A 21,410-nucleotide genomic window follows, 5' to 3' on the forward strand; every position below is an offset into this window, starting at 1 on the left:
GAAGGAGAAGCTCTTGGTCCTGCCAAGGTTGGACCCCCAATGTTGGGGACTATTGAGGAGGGGAGTCCAAAGGGTTGGACATGGGGAGGGGAACACCCTTATAGAAGAAGGGGGGGGATTGGAGACTTATGTCCGAGAAACGAGGAAAGGGAATAACATTTGAAATGTAAATAAAAAATTATCCAATAGAAAGAAAAAAAAAGATGATAAAAAAAAAGAGTCGCCTTGGTCATGGTGTCTGTTCACAGCAGTAAAACCCTAAGTAAGATAGAAGTTGGTACCAGTTGGTATTGCTGTGATAGGCCTGGCCATGATTCTGTTTGGAAGAATGTGGATTTGGAGACTTTGTATTTGGGAAGCAGTGGAATGCTTTAAGTGGAGCTTAAAGGACCATCCTAGTAGGAATATGGAAGACATTAGTGGTGAGGATGAGTTGAACTCTACACACTTGGCCCAAGAGGTTTCAGTGCAGAAGAATGTTAGTATGTGGCCTGCAGACTGTTTTTGTGATATTTTAGTGAAGAATATCTATTGGTGAAGAATAAGACTGAAAAGTCTGCCTGAGGCTGACAAAGGAAGTCTCAAAATAGCCTCGTATAAATTGTGTTGTGTGGTTACTAAAGTTCACTCTTATGAAGAGCATTTTCAGGAAAAGGAGCAAGCTTCAAAAGGAAAAGTACAAAATATATGATTCAAAGAATAAAGGGACACTAGAATGGAGCTAAATCCCATGTTCAAGGAAATAACTAGATTAAGGGATTTGTGACCTTGAAGCAAGATCTCATCCTACTGAACGTTGTTTATGCTTTTGCAGTTGTACAAGGAACTTGGTTATTATTTACATTTGCTCTTTTAATCTGAAATGAACTACAATCCAGAAATGGAGACTGAAACTGTGATCCAAATCTTGGGGCTGGAAGACACAGGTTTTTGATCTGAAACTTGAGGAATAGTGACCATGAAAAGCTTAGGCCCAGGCATGGTGGTATGCACCTTTGATCCTAGGAGACAGGCATGCAGATCTCTGAGTTCAAGGTCAGCCTGGGACAGAGAAATTTTCCAGTAGAAAAAGCTTAGGTTCAGTTGTGGTGTACACACCTTTAAATCCAGCATTCAGAAAACAGAGCCATGCAGATCTCTGAGTTCATGATAAATCTATGAAGCAAATTCTAGGACAGTCAAGCTTAGGCAGTGAAGGAACTGGAAAACAGAAAGCTGCTGATAGTGTAATAGAACAAGGAGGCCATGTTCCAGCTCCAGTAAGCAGCAATATTTGGCAGATTTCGCTTGGTGACTCTGGCTTTAGAATCAAGAGTAGAAGGTGCTACTAGAACAATTGATGCTGGTTAACTGGAGCTAAGAAAGTAATGGTGATTAATAAGAGATCAGCATCCCTGAGGTGAAATCTTCTAGGAAGAGTTTTCTGAGGGCACAAAGAAGCTGTGTCCCAGAGATAGCCAAGGTTGTACCTTGTGCTGCAGCTGGACTTGGTAATGTGTAAGACTAAACCAAGTAATGCGGGTTTTGTAGACATGAAGGGATCCTGGAGAACAGCTGAATCTTGGCACCATGAGAAGCCAGGAAAGGCCATTGGAAAAAGTTCAGCCTCAGTTGCAATTAACAGTCTGGGACTAAAGGGGTCATGCAAAGGAGTTGAGGCTTGGCACCATAAAGGGAACCTATGAGAGGCTATTAATGAAGACTAGTTGCAATGAGAAACACCAGTTTGTTAGAGATGCCAGTGCCATGGAATGACCACCAGGGACAGCAACAACAGTGGAATGAAGTCAGTCTTCTCTGGAGAAGCCCAGAAGATCATGTGTGGATTCCAGACATTGGGACAAGAAGTTGTAAAGCTGACATTGCTTTGGATAACCTGAGATGTTACAGATACCAAAGTCATGGGATACCTGCTGAGGAAACCTGCTAACAGGGAGTGGAACAAGCCCAAAAGAAAGAAGTGTGTTGCAGTCAACAAAGCAAAAAGGAGTCGGAGATTTGAAGAGTACTTTGACATCAGACATGGAGAAGCAGAGTTTGGGGTTTCCCCAGCTGTTTTTTGGTCTTGCTTTTGTTCCATATTTCCCTCTGTGTTGTTTTGGAATGGTAATATATATCCTGTAATGTAGGGGGTATGTGATCTGCTTTTTGATTTTGATTTTATAGTGGATTACATATAAATGGTTGGATAATTTCAGAAGAGACTTAGAACTTTGGACTTTTAAACATTGGTGATACTGTGATAGACTATGGGGACTTTTGAAGTGGGACTAAATGTGCTATGCATTATGCTATAGCTAGGTATGGCCCCCATAGATTCATGTGTTTGAACAAGCCTATGTGGGCCAAGGAATGGAATGTGATGGTATGAATGTGCTTGGCCTAGGGAGTGGCACTATCTCTAAACCTGTAAGGCAGCCCCAAAATGTTTTCCTTTATAAGAGTTGCTATGGTCAGGGGGTCTCTTTACAGCAATGAAACCCTAACTAAGGTACTTGGTGGGGTGCACATCTTAGCCACAAAAATTAAAGCTGAATAATCAGTGGGACTATTTTGGATAACCAACTATCTTGGAAAAAAATTACCACCTAGGGGACCTACCTACACATGGTACTTTTACATTTACTAATAAGAGAAACCATAGTATTAGAAAAATTATAAACTTACTAGGCATTAGTTTTAATTACATAATTATGTAAAATTACATAATTTTAAAACTCTTCATCTTATTTTCTTGTTCTCTGTGTCCTTCTCTCTCTAATTTATTTATTTTTTAATATTAAATTTATTTATTCCTGTCGGTGCCTGGAGCTGACCCAGTCCCATAGATCTCTGTACACAAATCCCATGGGGAGAGACTGGACTCCCAGAAGTGTGGACAATCCTGAGAACACAGGGAAGACCACCTCTTCTGCTCACATTCCTTGCCCAAGAATAACCCACCTAGAGCCCTCTGAACAAAGGATATGAGGAGCAGTCTAGGATAGGATACTTCCTGTTTCCACCTGCACCCGAAGCTAACACTATGACACACATCTTCATTCCCAGATCCTGCTGGGAGAAGCAGGTCTTCAGGAGTGTTTAGACACAGGCTTCTAAAGGAGGGGCAAGCCACTGTCAGAGACAGCAATACCAGCTAAAACCAGAGAGAAGCTGATGGAGAAGGCAAGTACAGGAACCTAAGCAACAGAAACCAAGACTACTTGGCAACATCAGAGCCCAGTTCTCCCACCAAAGCAAATACAGAATATCCCAACACATGGAAAGAGCAAGATTTTGATTTAAAATCACAACTCATGATGATGATAGAGGACTTTAAGAAGGACATAAATAAACATAGGACAACACAGGTAAACCGGTAGAAACATGTAAAGAGTAAACACAAATATCCCTTAAAAATTATAAGAAAAGACAACCAAACAGGTAAACGGATTGAACAAAACCATCCAGGATCTAAAAATGGAAATAGAAACAATACAGAAATCACAAAGGGAGACAACCCTGGAGATAGAAAACCTAGGAAAGAGATCAGTAGTCATCGACACAAACACCACCAACAGAATACAAGAGATAGAAGAGAGAATCTCAGGGGCAGAAGATACCATAGAAAACATTGACAGAACTGTCAAAAAATGTAAAATGCAAAAAGTTCTTAACTGGGGGCTGGAGAGATGGCTCAGTAGTTAAGAGCACTGACTGCTCTTCCAAAGGTCCTGAGTTCAAATCCCAGCAACCACATGGTGGCTTACAACTCATCTGTAATGAGATCTGATGCCTTCTTCTGGTGTCTGAAGACAGTGACAATGTACTTATATTAAAAAGTAAATAAATGGAAAAAAAAGTTCTTAATGCAAAACATCCAGGAAATCCAGGACACAATGAGAAGGTCAAACCTAAGGATGATAGGTATAGACGAGAGCAGATTCTCAACTTAAAAAGCAAGTAAATATCTTCAACAAAATTATAGACGAAAACTTTCCTAACCTAAAGAGATGCCCACAAACATACAAGAACCCTACAGAACACCAAATAGATTGGAAGAGAAAAGAAATTCCTCCCATCACATAATAGTCAAAACACCAAGCACACAAAACAAAGAAAGAATATTAAAAATGGTAGGGGGAAAAGGTCAAGTAGCATATAAAAGCAGATCTATCAGAATTACACCAGACTTCTCACCAGAGACTATGCAAGCTAGAAGATCCTGGACAGATGTCATACAGACCCTAAGAGAACACAAATGCCAGCCCTGGTTACTATATCCCACAAAACTCTCAATTAACATAGATGGAAAAACCAAGATATTCCATGACAAAACCAAATTTACACAATATCTTTCCACAAGTCCAGTCCTACAAAGGATAATAGATGGAAACCTCCAGTACAAGGAGGGAAACTACACCCTAGAAAGAACAAGAAAGTAATTTTGCAACAAATGCAAAAAGAGAAACACAGATCAATTTCCTTTATGAATAATGACTCAAAAATACTCAATAAAATGCTTACAACCCTAATCAAAGAACATATCAAAACCATCATACATCATGATCAAGTAGGCTTCACCCAGGGATGGAGGGATGGTTCAACATATGGAAATCCATCAATGTAATCCACTATATAAACAAATTCAAAGAAAAAAAAAACACACGATCATCTCATTAGATACTGAGAAAGAATTTGACACAATTCAACACCCCTTCATGTTAAAAGTCCTGGATTCATAGCAGCCTTATTTATAATAGCCAAAACTGGAAAGAACCCAGATGTCCTTCAACAGAGGAATGGATACAGAAAATGTAGTACATATACACAATAGAGTACTACTCAGATATCAAAAAGAGTGACTTCATGAAATTCATAGGCAAATTGATGGAACTAGAAAATATCCTGCGTGCGTTAACCTGACCACAAAAAAACATGGTATGTACTCACTGATGAGTGTATATTAGCCCCAAAGCTCAAATTATCCAGGATAAAATCCACAGACCACATGAAGCTCAAGAAGAAAGAAAACCAAAGCACAGATGCTTCGGTCCTTCTTAGAAGGGGGAACAAAAATATTCAGAGGAGGAGATATGGAGACAAATTTTGAACCAGAGACAGAAAGAGTGACCATTCAGAGCCTGCACCACCTAGGGATCCATATATATAGCTGTCTCCTGAGAGGCTCAGTCAGAGCATGTCAAATACAGAGGCGAATGCTAGCAGCAAACCAATGGACTGAGAACGGGGTCCCCATTGGAGGAGTTAGAAAAAGGATTGAAGGAGCTGAAGGGATTTGCAACCGCATAAGAACAACAATACCAACCAACCAGAGTTCCCAGGGACTAAACCACTACCCAAAGAATACACATGGACAGATCCATGGTTCTAGCTGCATATGTAGCAGAGGATGGCCATGTTGGGCACCAATGGAAGGAGAATCCATTTTTCCTGCCAAGGCTGGACCCCCAGTGTCAGGGCAGGAAGGGGGAGTGATTGGGGAGGGGGAACACCCTCATAGAATAAGGGGGAAAGGGGATGGGATATGGAGCTTATGGATGGGAAACCACAAAAGAGAATAATAACATTTGAAATGTAAATAAAAATATGCATTAAGACCAAAACCAAAACCAAAACAAAAGAAAACAAAAAGTCTTGGAAATATCAGGAATTCAAGGCCCATACCTAAACATAGAAAAGCAATACACCAAACCAATAGTCAACATCAAACTAAATGGAGAGAAACTTGAAGCAACCCCACTAAAATCAGAAACTAGACCAGGCTACCCACTCTCTCCCTACCTATTCAATATAGTACTTGAAGTCTTAGCCAACACAATCATAAAACAAAAGGAGGTCAAAGGGTTACAAATTAGAAAGGAAGGAATCAAGATATCACTATTAGCAGATGATAAGATAGTATAATTAAGTAATCCCAAAAGTTCCACCAGAGAACTCCTAAGACACTTTGCTTATAAACATCTTCAGCAAAGTGGCTCGATAGAAAAAATTAACTTAAACAAATCAGTAGTCTTCTTCTACACAAAGGATAAACAGGCTGAGAAAGAAATTAGGGAAATGACACCCTTCACAGGAGTCACAGATAACATAAAATACCTTGTTGTGACTCTAACCAAGCAAGTGAAAGATCTGTATGACAAAAACTTCAAGTCTCTGAAAAAAAGAAATTGAAGATCTCAAAAGATTGAAAGATCTCACATGCTTTTCTTAGATTGGCAGGATTAATATTGTAAATGGCCATCTTGCAATCTATAGATTCAATGCAATCCCCATCAAAATTTCAACTCAATTTTTCATAGAGTTAGAAAACGCAATTTGCAAATTCATTTGAAATAACAAAAAACCCAGGATAGCAAAAACTATCCTCAATAATAAAAGAAATTCTGGGGGAATCGCCATCCCTGACCTAAAGCTGTATGACAGAGCAATAGTGATAAAAAAAAAAAAAAGACTGTATGGTATTGGTACGAGACAGGCAGGTCAATCAGTGCAATAGAATTGAAAACCCAGAAATGAACCCACACACCTGTGGTCACTTGATCTTTGACAAAAGAGCTAAAACCATCGAGTAGAAAAAAGATAGCGTTTTCAACAAATATGCTGGTTCAACTGGAGGTCAGCCTGTAGAAGAAGCAAATTGATTCATTCTTCTTGCCCTGTACAAAGCTCAAGTGCAAGTGGATCAAGGACCTTCACATCTAACCAGATACACTCAAACTAAGAAGAAAAAGTAGGGAAGAGCCTGGAACACTTGGGCACTGGGGAAATTTTCCTGAGCAGAACATCAATGGATTATGCTCTGAGATCATGATAACACAAATAGGACCTCATAAAATTGCAAAGCTTCTGTAAGGCAAAGGACATTGTCATTAGGACAAAACAGCAACCAAAAGATTAGGAAAAGATCTTTACCAATCCTACAACTGATAGAGGGCGTATATCCAAAATATACAAAGAACTCAAGAAGTTAGACTCCAGAGAATCAACCCTATTAATAAATGGTGTACAGTGCTAAACAAAGAATCCTCAATTGGGGAATATCAAATGTGTGAGAAATACCTAAAGAAATGCTCAACATCCTTAGTCATCAGGGAGATGCAAATCAAAACAACCCTAAGATTCCATCTCACACCAGTCAGAATGGCTAAGATCAAAAACTCAGGTGACAACCAATGATGGTGAGGATGTGGAGAAAGGGGTACACTCCTCCATTGTTGGTGGGATTACAAGCTGGTACAATCACTCTGGAAATCAGTCTTGAGGCTCCTCAGAAAATTGGACATAGCACTACCTGAGGACCCAGCTATACCTCTCCGGAGCATATACCCAAAAGATGCTCCAATATACAACAAGGACACATGCTGCACTCTATTCATAGCAGCCTTATTTATTGCCAGAAGCTAGAAAGAACCCAGATGCCCTTTAACAGAGGAATGGATATAGAAAATGTGGTATGTCTACACAATGGAGTACTACTCAGCTATCAATAACAATGACTTCATGAAATACATAGGCAATTGAGTGGAACTAGATAATATCATCCTGAGCGAGGTAACTCAATCACAAAAAAAAAAAAAAAAAAAAAAAAACATAGAATGCACTCACTGATAAGTGGATATTAGCCTAAAAGCTTGAATTACCCAAGATACATTCCACAGACCACATGAAGCTCAAGGTGAAGCACAACCCAAGTGTGTATGCTTCAGTCCTTCTTAGAAGGGGGAACAAAAATATTCATAGGAGAAAATATGGAGACAAAGTTTGGAGCAGAGACAGAAGAAGTGGCCATTCAGAGCTTGCCTTACCTGGGGATCCAGCCCATACTGCCCCCAAACCCAGACACTATTTCTGATGCCAAGAACTGTGTGCTGATAGGAGCCTGATATAGCTGTCTCCTGAGAGGCTCTGCCAGAGCATGACAAATACAGAGGCGAATGCTGGCAGCCAACCATTGAACTGAGAATGGGCTCCCTATTGGAGGAGTTAGAAAAAGGATTGAAGGAGATGAAGAAGATTGCAACCCCATAAGAACAACAATCCCAACCAAACAGAGCTCCCAGGAACTAAACCATCACCCATAGGGTACACATGGAGAGACCCATGTCTCCAGCTGCATATGTAGCAGAGGATGGCCTTGTTGGGCACCAATGGGAGGAGAATCCCTTGGTCTTGCCAATGCTGGACTCCTCAGTGTAGGTGCATGTCAAGGTAGGAACGCAGGAAGAGGTGGGTGGATGGTTGCGGTAACACCCTCATAGAAGTATCGGGAGGAGGATGGCATAGGGGGTTCATGGATTGGAAACTAGATAAGGGATAACATTTATAATATAAATAAAAATATCCAATAAAAATACAAATTATTTATTTATTTATTTATTTATTTATTTATTTTATATCTCAATATCTACCCTTACTCCTCACTCATACAATACCCCTTCACACAGATCCAATATATTTCAATCATATTCTTTCCCTTCCTCCTTTCAGACTCTACTCACCAAGGTTCATATTCTTTCTCTCTTTGAAAAAGACAACAACAACATCAACATACAAAAAAACAATAATACTAAAATATCAAAATGAAAAGTACACAAAAACCCAAATCTGTTTGGTGTTGGCCAAAATAGAAATTACTCTTGGGCATGAGGTCTGCTCTGTAGAGTTCTTGATATATCTTCTAAGACATAGAATTATGTAAATAATATCATAGGAATATATTATTTGTTTATAATATGTACTAGGCATTATAACATGTAATAGTACTATACAAATAATAGAATGACCTAGACCTATATAGAATAATATTTCATTATTCAATTATGAATGCCATTATTTTGTACTACCAATATATACTGACGAAAAGAGAGAAAATGATATTAATAGATCTAACTGGAATGTGGTAGTATAAATTTGAAGCTGATTCTCAAAACTTAAGCATATGATACATCCTAGACCAATCTGTAAATAATAATAAATATAAAAAAATTCAAGGTACTGGTGATGTTGTGTAGTCGCTGGAGTACTTGCCTAGCCAGTACAAAATCCTGGACTGGATCTTCAGTAACACATAGAACTTGCCTGGTGATGCAAATTTATAATTCTAGCACTCAGGAAGCAAGTCAAAAGATCCAAAGTTAAAAGTCATTTTTGGTTACGTAGTAAGCTTAAGGAAAGTCAAGAATACATGGGACCCAATCTCAAAAAGACTTCATCAAAATATATCATAACTTGTTAGTTTAAAAAAAAGTGAAAGTTTTCTCTCATATGCAAGACCTTGATTTATATATTATATTTACGCACATGGGTGAGAATAACATGATGTGTAAAGAAAGCTATGGATGGAAAGGAAATTATCATAAATAGAAGGGGGTGTGGAAAAGAGAGACTAATGCAATATACATTAATTAGTAGGGGGATTACTTAGAAGGTAGGGAGGGTAGTGAAGGGCAGTAGGGGAAGAGGAGGAAAAATACCAAATATGTAAGTCATAAACACTTTAGTTTGTATTCTAACCTAAGAAAGAAGCAGGGGAGATGTTTGCAGTAAATTAAAAAGAAAAGAAAAAGGAAAAGAAAGGAAAAGAAAGAGAGGGGGGTTGGGGATTTAGCTCAGTGGTAGAGCGCTTGCCTAGGAAGCGCAAGGCCCAAGACAAAAAAAAAAGAAAGAAAGAAAGAGAGAGGGGAGGGAGAGAAGGATGGAGGAAGGGACAGAGAGAGACAGGGGTCGGGGAGAAAGAAAGGACAAAGTAGAATGTGGGTGTGATTCCTGGTTCAAAACTTAGTTTTTCTTGACTTAGTACAGATTGTTAGAAAAGGGTTTTACTTAGTAGACCTCATGGGAAAAAATGTCCCTCCCCGTAGCAGCCTTGCACAACTGATGCATTGTCCTTCCAAAAAGGAGTTGCTGTCAGCCAGCCAAAGCCCTGGCCAGCTATGCTCTCCCACATAGCTCCCTCTGCAGCCTCCTTGTCTGGATTTAGTAACCTTTCTCAGGTATATTTGGCAGTTCTTTAAAAAAATGTTGTCAAGGACCTTTGCTGAAACCTTTTGTGAGAGATTGAAAAGGAATGTTTTTTCACATTTCTAAGTTAGCACTCACCTTTGCACTCCAGCATTCTGTTCTGATGATTTCTTTTGGCGTTAGTGAAGCAAACTCCATGTCTTTGTTCATCCATCCAACACTCAATTGGTGCTGTTCTGTGGGGGGAAAAAAAAGAACACAGAGGAGCCAGAACTTTCTTTGGATTCGTGATTTGCTCATTGCAGTAAGCAATTAAAACCTGGACCATTCTCTTTATTTTGGCTCATTGCTTCAAACAGGTATTCTGACACCTCTGGAGCTCAGCTCTCTCTGCTGCTCACTTTAACTCTTGAAAAAATGGATGCTGGGGTCTGGGTAGTCAAGTAACCCCACTGTCATTCAGAAAATACTTAAATTCTCAGGAAGGGATACAGTCTGCAGAGTATCCCAAAAGGGTGTTAATGGATTGGGTTTCCATGAGTGTGAGGTTTCCATGGGCCACTTTACTATATGTATATGACCTTAGAAACTATTAGAGGATATTATAGGACATTCAAATATGATACCAGATGTTTGTATAAATATTTCAGTTCCAAAGGACACTTAGGTCTTTCTCTTTAATCTTTAGCCGATATCTACTGGCCAGTTAGAGAAGTTATCCACATAGTTCTACTGGCCAGTTAGAGACGAAATCCAATGAAGATGTTCAAAAATGTTTAAAAAAAATGTCAATGATGCAGTCTCACAACCCTGTATAGGACAAAGATGGTAGGACTAGAAATGAGGGAGAGTGCAGTTTCCCTCCCAGACTAAGTAACTAATTTTGTGTAAATAAACACATTGGAATAAGCAAATTCATGAGACTTCTGAGGGGAAAGTCCTGTAGTATTCAAGAGGCCTGAAGAGAGGTTGGAAACTTTACTTGATCCATTCTAATCCCTCACAACCTAATCCTGCTAAAGTTAAGGAGAGTGTGGATGTTGCCCTAACAGCAACCTTAGTCATGACAACAGAATGCAAGCTTAGTGGAAGAGCAGCTGTAGCCATCTGGATGGTGCATTCCCCTCCAGGGAAATCCAGGCTCCACTTCAACTGTTCCCTCTGCATGGGCTCAACTGTTCCAGCCACCAAAGAGCTGCTTGCCTCTGTCTCTAGGCTTCTACTGTGTCTCTGGAAAGGCAGCCAGTTGGCTCGACTTAGTTACACAGATGGGCAGCACCTGTGACTGATGCAGATCTGGATCTTTGTGCCCCATCTGTAAGCCTAGGGTTAGATTAAATGGCCCAACGAAACCTTCTAAACCTTCTATGTGTTGTTGCATAGGTGATTGTGATTCCTAAAGCCCCTGCACTAAGACAAGGGAAAATAGGATGTAGCTTCTTTTTTAGAATTTAAAGGCCCCATCTTAAAGGTCCCCACACAACCCCAATTATAAGTGAGTTATTTGAGGTCTTTGCAAATCTCTATTTTCCTGAACCTTGCCATTGAAAAATATTTTATATGTAGGCTCTGAAGATCCACTCCTTATTCCTAATGAGAATTGGTAGAGTTAGGGACACTTTAAATGAGACCTGGAAAATTATAAACTTGTATAACTCACTACTTGTTAATGTATAGACCATTTGACCAGGCCACTCACTGGCATGCCTCAGCTGGCAAAGAAGACAAACCTTCTTGGTGGAACAATTAATGAAGATAAAAATAATTTCTTTCCCTAATAAGATGCATTGTTACCAGTGCAGATGCTCACCAGAACATTTATGTTTGACAGTGAAACACAGTTGATCAACAGAATAGGGTTGACAACTAAATACAGAGACTGGAATGTCTTCTGCCTCAGAACAAATAGATGTGTGACCGTAACCCTTTCTGACTCCATAAAAGTATATCTAATACAAATTCAGGCATCAAGCTGGGAGAAGAGGTCTTCAGCATCTTACCACAAAGTTATGGAGGGTAATCAAGAGTCATGGCAATAACCTGTAATGGGGCTGGGTCCACCTGTTAATGGGGGTGGGTCAACCTATAGTGGGGGTGGGGGTGAGACCCCATTGGCAAACATTGGGAAAAGAGGTAACTTACAATTGGCACTTAGCTTTTCTCAACCCTAATCAGAGAATCTTGTTTCTGACACAGATAACAGTTAATGCAGAGACCAACGACCAGTCGATTTGCAGAGAGTAAGAGTGTGTGTGGTGCTCAGCTCTAAAAAGGACATCTATATCACACCCCCTTCCAAGGCTAAGGAATCATAACCAACAGAAGCAGCAGAAGGGCTGTAAGACTCAGAGAAAGTGATTGTCTGCATTGAAAGAGTGTTTAGCAGATATGATAATGCAGTTACACACGTGAGATCATGATGAGTAAGACTGCATGCAGAAGACATACATAAGATCATACCAGCCTAAATGAAAGCATGGATAGGGAGAGGCTCATGAATTCCTAGTTTTATCTGAAGAACTATTGGTGAATGGGAGAGGAAGAGTTAGTCTTTTCCAGGGATACACGCCCTGAGAGGTAATTCATGCTCCAGTAGATAGCCCCACACTTGTGCACACGAAGGAAGCATTAAATGGACTCACTTGGTATGAAATTAAAAATAATTTAAAGAAGAGAGCATGCACACAGAGCTGGGTTGATAGGTCATCATTTCCTGCTCCACAGAGGACTGAAGTTTGCTTCCCAACACCTACATGGTAATTCACAACTCTCTGTAACCAGTGATGTACACATATGTGTGCAGGCAAACACTAACACTCATGAAATAAGAATAAACAGCTAAAAAAACCAAAAGAGTAAATGACGCTGTGAGAGGGTAAGTAGAGTGGTGGAGCAGGGATGGGAGTTGAGTTTGATTGAATCCAAACACATTATATGAATTAATGTTATATAAAACACATTTAGTAAGAAAGAAAAAGAAAAGAACCCAGAAGCAAGTAAGCACTCTGAATATCTTTTGTTACTAAAATGATAGAAGAGTATGAAAAATATACATTCTCTCTGAAAATATGCCAACCACAGTCTCATTAAAGCTTATCATGGATAGACAAAATAAGCCCATAGAACAAACGGCAAGCTTCACATTGAACCATTGTGTCTATCTATGAGTGTTCATTGGACCTTAAAAGTAGCTGACACTTTTTTCCTAGGTAAAAAAACTTTACCTGTCCATCCCCAGTGAACAAAGCTGTTCTCTTAATACAAACTTATTATGTCAATGCGCTGCAGTCTATGAAAGGAGATGTGGTCAGACTCATAACTACGTGGCTGGTTCTGCTTTTATGTAGCTTCACTTGGAAGCTTCTTTATTGGAGGCCTTCAACAGAGAGCTGCCTCTGCTACTTTTACCAAAACATCCTTAAGAAGATTGGAGGGGTTGGGGATTTAGCTCAGTGGTAGAGCGCTTACCTAGGAAGCGCAAGGCCCTGGGTTCGGTCCCCAGCTCCGGAAAAAAAAGAACCACAAAAAAAAAAAAAAAAAGAAGATTGAAGAGTCTCTGTTATTTCCCAATCCTGGCTCCTTCATTAATATTTTTTTCTACTGCTAGCATATCTCTCTCCCCATTTGCTTGGTTCCAAGGTCCATAGATACGCAGGGATCTTGTTCAGGATGCCCTCAGAACTGAAAATTTTCTTATGAAGAGACTGATCCATTTGCAGTTTGACTCATGTCGCTTTACAGAGCAAACCAGGATTGAGGGAAAGGAGTTGGTTCTTGATAGAATGTATCCTTCTACAATAAACGAAGACCATACAAGTTACTTTAATTTTAGTTTATTGTCCTCATCAGCTATTCTGATAGGTAGCAGTCCAATACCCTCCCCATGACAGCCAAGCTCCTAACATAAAAATTCTTAAGAAAACCAAATGTCATTATAAAATATTCACATGATATCAGAAGTTACTAAAACAAAAACTAAAGAAAAGTGTTAACACATATCATACAGACCACAATGGCAAATGATATATAGAAATCCAACAATATCAATAAGAACATTAAATGTCAATGTAGTATTTCAATTTCAAGGCAGTGACTCAGACTGAATGAAAACACACATTCTAACCATACATTACCTATAACAGTGTTTAGAACTAAAGATACACATAAATGAGAATAACAGAATATAGATGAGTCATACAAATAGGAAATGTAACAAAATGATAAGAGCTATACTAGATTTTCAAAAAAAAATAAATATCTGGAGTCAACTCCATATTGGAAAGTCCTGTCTCCCATTGTGCATACTTACTTTCTCTCTTACAGTACCTTTATTTCTGTTATAATAAATCTAGCTTTGCTTCAAAAATGTAACTAAAAAAGAAAAGCTTATCTTAAAAACTATAATAATTGTGAACAGGTCAAAAGTACATAAAAACTTCTCTGTTGCTCAGACCCAGTGCTCAGCGTCGCCCCTAGTGCTGCAATAAAACTCCAACTACAGCCTCCCATCTCCTGTTTCCAGGCCTCCTGTGGATGACAAAGACCATAACCCTCCCCCACAGCTTCCCTTCCCCCCATCACTGTGTCCCAGTCCCCAACTCAGACAGATGACCCTGCTCAACTACCTAAAGACCAGGTAGCGTGCCTGTGAACCTTTTTCAAACTCTCTGTTCCCTTAAAAGTTAACTTCAGAATTGCCCTTAGTGCTCCAACAAACTATTTTTCTCTGGCCTCCCTTCCCCCAACCCCCCAAACCAGCAAGCATTTCCCTTAAACACACCACCCCAGCGAGCCAGTGAGACAGGCTACACACAAACATCACACACACATATACTGAGAACCCAGAGAGGAAACAGAAACCAAGTAACAAATCACACACCCAACAAAAACAAACCCAGAAATCACTCCAAACCCAGATGCTTAGATGCCAGCTTAAAAACACACTCAGTAACAGCCAGAATCTATCCATCCTACCACAGCAGGCCCTGAATATCCCACCATAGCTGCAGCACAAGGAAAAGGCCATAAAACCAACTCTATGAAGATGACAGAGTTCCTGAAGGAGGAAATGAATTAAATCCCCTAAAGAATCCTGAAAAACACAAACAATTGGAGGAAATTAATAAATCCATTCAAAGAAGCAAAGAAAAAAGTTGAAGGAAACAAATAAAACTGCTCAAGATTTAAAAATGAAAATAGAAGCAATAAAGAGAATATAAACTGAGGGGATTCTGGAAATGAGATTAATTAGAAAAGCAACGAAGAGCTACAGAAAAAAATCTTCACCAACAAAATACGAAAACTAGAAGAGACAAAGTCAGGCACTGAAGATACAATAAGAGAAAAGCATGTCTGTCAAATAAAATGTTAAGTTTAAAAGTTTCCTGACATAAAACTTACAGAAAATCTGGGATACTATGAAGACAAAGACCTAATAATAATAGGAATAGAGGAAGGAGAATCCCAGCTCAGAGGCTCAGGAAATCTCTTCAACAAAACCATCAAACATTTCCTCAACCTAAAGAAGGAGATACTTTTAAAGGTAATGTTAGCATTCAGCACAGCATCTGTGGACAGCTAGAAGTCACTTCACAGCAATCAGGCATCTTTATATCCATCTTTCAGGGAACCTGTAAGGAGACAAGATTGTGTCCCTCCTGCATCTATCCCTTTGCTCATACCTTATATCCCCCTCCACTTCACTCACGTCCTCCCGGCTTCCTCTTCTCTTTCCTTCCACCCTCTCCCAGAGGCCACCTCTGAGCCTCTCCCAATAAACCTCCCATGTGAGGCCTGCTGCATGGTGTGATTTGTTCAGGATTTTGATGCTTATTTCTAACAAGAAGCATATAGAACACCAAGAAGATTGGACCAGAAAATAAAGTCCCCTCATCACATAATAATCAAAACACTAAACATACAAAATGAAAAGCTGCAAGGAGAAAAGACCAAATAACATATAAAGGCAGACCTATTAGAATTACACCTCATTCTCAATGGAGAGTCTAAAGGGACTTGGGCACATGTGCTACAGACTCTAAGGGACCACAGATGCTAGCCCAGAATATGGTAGCCAGGAAAATTTGTAATCATAGATGGAGAAAATAAGACATTCCATAAACAACATCTATCAACAAATCCAGCGCTAAGGAAGGTACTAGAAGGAAAACTCAAAACCAAGTAGGTTAACTACACTCATGAAAACACAGGAAATAGTCTCACATGACCAAAATCAAAAGAAGGGAGGCACACAGACACAGATACACAAACACACCACCACCACCAACAAGAGAATAACAGAAATTAACACTCATTGATCATTGATATCTGTCAATATCAACTGTTTCAATCCCCCCCCCCAAAAAAAGACACAAACTAACCAGATGTTTGCAAAAATAGGATCCATCCTTCTGCTGCATACAAGAAACACAACTTGCACTGCTAGCCAAGGGGGACTCCCCTCCTCTACTTCCATCAGACTCCTGAATCATACAGGTAAGCTTCCCTTCCCCCACCCATCTTCCCTGCTCTTAGCCCTCTAGACCAAGTCAAGGTGCACTGAACATCTTGCCATTCCAAGGGGACATCCATTCTCCTGCCACTTCTGTATCCATCTTCATTGGACTAGAGACTCCTGAAACATACATAACTGCCCATTCAGAACCATAGAGTCCAAGGAGGCCTGCTACATCAGGACCATTGAGGTTCATACCCCTCCCAATACCTACTACAAGAACATCCAGTGACCCACATAATCCAAAGGGCTAAAAAGCCTTTGAAAGAATCCAATCAATAAGAGACAGGGCAATGACACCTCCAAAGTACAGATACCATATTACAGCAAGCACTGTATATCCTAACAAAACGAATACACAACAAAATAGCATTAAATACAATCTTACAAAGAAGATAGAGGGCTTTACAGAGAAAACAAATAAACCTTTAAAGACATACAAGAAAGTACAATTAAACAGGTGAAGGAATTAAACTGGTAGACCTGAAAGTAGAAATAGAAGCAATAAAGAAAATACAAACTGAGGGAATCCTAGAGATGGAAAACCTAGGGAGGAGAACAGGAACAACAGATGCATCATCAACAGAACACAGGAGATGTAAGAGGAAATCTCAGGCATAGAAGATACAATAGAAGAAACTGATGCATCAAAGGAAATATTAAAGTGAAGAAACTCCTGACACAAAACATCCAGGAAATCTGGGATGCTATGTAAAGACCTAACCTAAGAATAATGGGAAGCAGCACCCAAATCCCCTGGGGGAGAGAGCTGAACACCCAGAAGGTTGGACAATCCTGAGACCACAGGACAGTCTGCCACTTCTGCCCACCTCTCCCATATACCTGGCCCAAGAGAAAACTGCATAGTACCTCTGGATACAGGAATATAGGAGCAGTCAGTGGCAGGGACCTGCTGGGTCCTGCCTGGGGCTGGAACTGAACTAATTGGTCACACAGCCCTATGCACCCAGAGAGAGAGAGAGAGAGAGAGAGAGAGAGAGAGAGAGAGAGAGAGAGAGCTGGATCTTCAGAAGTGCAGACACTCCTGAGAACTCAGAGGAGACTACTCTCTGCACACATTACCATTTCCAAGAAGAAATTCCCTAGTGCCATCTGTGCCCACTGAGTACAGGGACCTGGGAGCAGTCAGGGGCATGACCCTTCAGGTTTCAGCCTGCACCAAGAACTGAAAGCCAGTCACCAGGAGTGCCTACATACCTGGGAGCATAGTTCTCTGTTCCCAGATCTGGCTGAAAGAAAACAAGTCTACAGGAGTTCTAACACAGAGTCCTACAGGAAGGTCTAGCCACTGTCTGAGACAGCAAAAATAGCTAGACAACCTGATGGCAAGAGGCAAGCACAGGAACTTAAGCAACAGAAACCAAGCCTACTTGGCATCATCAGAGCCCAGGTCTCCCACCAAAGCAAATACTGGATATCCAAACACAACAGAAAAGTAAGCTTTGGATATAAAATCACACTTTGTGATGATGATGGAGAACTTTAAGAATGACATAAGTAAATCCCTTAAAGAAATACAGGACAACACAAGTAAACATCTAGAATCCCTTAAAGAGTAAAGACAAAAATCCCTTAAAGAATTACAGGACAACACAAACAAACAGGTGAAGGAATCGAAAAAAAAAATCCGCCATTTAAAAATGAAAATAGAAACAATAAAGAAAGCACAAAGGGAGACAACCATAGAGGTAGAAAACCTAGGGAAGAGATCAGGAGTCATACATGCAAGCATCACCAACAGAATACAAGAGATAGAAGAGAGAATCTCAGGGGCAGAAGATAACCATGGAAAACATCGACACAACTGTGAAAGATAATGTACAACGCAAAAAGCTCCTAGCCCAAAATATCCAGGACATCCAGGACACAATGAGAAGATCAAACCTAAGGATAATAGGTATAAAAGAGAGTGAAGACTCCCAACTTAAAGAGCCAGTAAATATCTTCAACAAAATTATAGAAGAAAACTTCCCGAACCTAAAGAAAGAGATGCCCATAAGCATAGATAAGCATAGAAAAAAGCCTACAGAACTCCAAATAGATTGGACCAGAAAAGAAATTCCTCCTGTCACATAATAGTCAAAACACCAAATGTACTAAATAAAGAAAGAATATTAAAGGCCGTAAAGAAAAAGGTCAAATATTAGATAAGGGCAGACCTATCAGAATTACACCAGACTTCTCAATAGAGCCTACTAAAGCTAGAAGATCCTGAGCAGATATCATACAGACTCTAAGAGAAAACAAAGGCCAGCCTAGGCTACTATATCCAACAAAACTCTGTATTACCATAGATGAAGAGACCAAATTTACACAATATCTTTCCACAAATCCAGCCCTACAAAGGATAATAAATGGAAAACTCCAACACAAAGAGGGAAAAGACATCCTAGAAAAGGCAAGAAAGTAATCTCCTTCCAATGAACCAAAAGAAGAGGGGCACACAAACATAATTCTACCTCCAACAATGAAAATAACAGGAAGCAACAATCACTATTCCTTGGTATCTCTTAGCATCAATGGACTCAATGACCTGATAAAAAGACAGACTAGTAGACTGGATACATAAAAAGGACCCAGCATTTTGCTGCATAAAGGAAACACACCCCAGATACAAGGACAGATACTACCTCAGAGTAATAATTTTCTGAAAATTTTGCTAGAAAATAATTTTCCAAGCAAACGGTCCCAAGAAACAAGCTGGAGTAGGCATTCTAATGTCAAATAAAAGTGACTTTCAAACAAAAGTCATCAAAAAAGATAAGGAATAACACTTTATATTCATCAAAGGAAAAATCCACCAAGGTGAACTCTCAATCCTAAGTATCTATGCTCCAAATGCTAGGACACCTACATTCATAAAAGAAACCTTACTAAAGTTCAAATCACACATTGCACCTTACATAACAATAGTAAGAGATTTCAACACCCTACTCTCGTCAATGAACAGATCATGGAAACAGAAATTAAACAGACACATAGAGAAACTAACAGAAGTTATGAACCAAATGGACTTAACAGATATTTATAGAACATCTCATCCTAAAACAAAAGGATACATATTCTTCTCAGCACCTCATGGTGACTTCTCCAAAATTGACCATGTAATGGATCACAAAACAGGCCTCAACAGATACAGGAAGATAGAAATAATCCCATGCACCCTATCAGATCACCATGGACTAATGCTGGTCTTCAATAACAGCAAAAGTGACAGAATACCCACATATATATGGAAGCTGAACAATGCTCTACTCAATGATAACTTGGTCAAGGAAGAAATAAAGAAAGAAATTAAAGACTTCTTAGAATTTAATGAAAATTAAAGCACAACATACCCAAATTTATGGGACACAATGAAAGCAGTGCTAAGAGGAAAACTCATACCTCTGAGTGCCTCCAAAAAGTAACAAGAGAGAGCATATATCAGCAGCTTGACAGCACACCTAAAAGCTGTGGAACAAAAAGAAGCAAAGACACCCAAGAGGAGTAAAAGGCAGGAAAAAATCAAACTAATGCCCGAAATCAACCAAGTAGAAACAAAAAAGAACTGTACAAAGAACCAACAAAACCAGGCGCTGATTCTTTGAGAAAATCAAGAAGATATATAAACACTTAGCCAGAGTAACCAGAGGGCACAGAGACAGTATTCAAATTAACAAAATCATAAATGAAAAGGTAGCCATAACACTAGAATCTGAGGTAATTAAAAAAATCATCAGATCCTACTACAAAAGCCTATATTCAACACAACTGGAAAATCTGAATGAAATAGACAATTTTCTAGAAAAATACCAGGTACCAAAGTTAAATCAAGATCAGATAAACCATCTAAACAGTCCCATAACTCCTAAAAAGATAGAAGCAGTTATTAAAAGTCTCCCAACCAAAAAGATCCCAGGACCAGATGGGTTGAGTGCAGAATTCTATCAGACCTTCATAGAAGACCTCATATCAATACTGTCCAAACTATTTCACAAAATAGAAACACACAGAGCATGACCCAATTCCTTCTATGAAGCCACAATTATGCTGATACCTAAACCACACAAAGACCCAACAAAGGAAAAGAACTTCAGACCAATTTCCCTTATGACTATCAACTCAAAAATATTCAAAAAAATTTTGCAAACTGAATACCAAATCACATCAAAACGATCATCCACTATGATTAAGTAAGCTTCGTCCAAGGGATGTAGGGATGGTTCAATATATGGAAATCCATCAACAATGTAATCTAGTATATTAAAAAATCTCAAAGAAAAAACACACAATCATTTCATTAGATGTTGATAAATAATTTGACACATTTACACAATGGAGTATTACTCAGCTATCAAAAACAGTGACTTCGAGACTGAGGGCTGCCGCCGCGGAGAGATCATAGGCAGCACTCCACGAGCGAACTTGAGCCTCGGGACCACAGGTAAGACCAACTTTTCTGCTGCAAGAGACCTGCCTGGTGAACTCAGGACACACAGAGGCAAAATTCCTCTAGGACCAGGCACTTCCTGTGTTTACCGGGAGTCCCAAACCCGCGGATCCCAGCCTGCAGCAGCTCTCTGCTCCCAGACCCCGTGGGAGAGAGACCTCACCGCCTGGTCAGGTGGGCACTCCTGAGGCCCAGAAACCAGAAGAGACCACCAACACTGCCCACCCCTGCCCACATCCCTGGCCCAAAAAGAAACTGTATAAGACCTCTGGGTTCCCGTAGAGGAGGGCCCAGGAGCAGCAGGACCCCTACGCCTGAGACACCGCCAGAACCTGAAGGGACAGACCAGATAAACAGTTCTCTGCACCCAAATCCCGTGGGAGGGAGAGCTAAACCTTCAGAGAGGCAGACATGCCTGGGAAACCAGAAGAGACTGCACTCTGCACACATTACTGACTCCAGAGGAAAACACCAAACGCC

At 39.9% G+C, this 21,410-nt stretch overlaps 1 protein-coding gene across 1 annotated transcript in view; it reads right to left on the bottom strand.

Moving 5' to 3' along the window:
• Serpina7 (serpin family A member 7) overlaps positions 1-10,242 on the bottom strand; it is a 58,915-nt gene extending 48,673 nt beyond the window's left edge. Inside the window, exon 1 of the mRNA XM_039100095.2 lies at positions 10,102-10,242. The gene's annotated coding sequence lies outside the window, so the exon portion shown is untranslated. The remainder of the gene's footprint in view (positions 1-10,101) is intronic.
• Between the last annotated feature and the right edge of the window lie 11,168 nt (positions 10,243-21,410).

Source organism: Rattus norvegicus, chromosome X (genome assembly GCF_036323735.1).
Source record: "Rattus norvegicus strain BN/NHsdMcwi chromosome X, GRCr8, whole genome shotgun sequence".
NCBI lineage: Eukaryota > Metazoa > Chordata > Mammalia > Rodentia > Muridae > Rattus > Rattus norvegicus.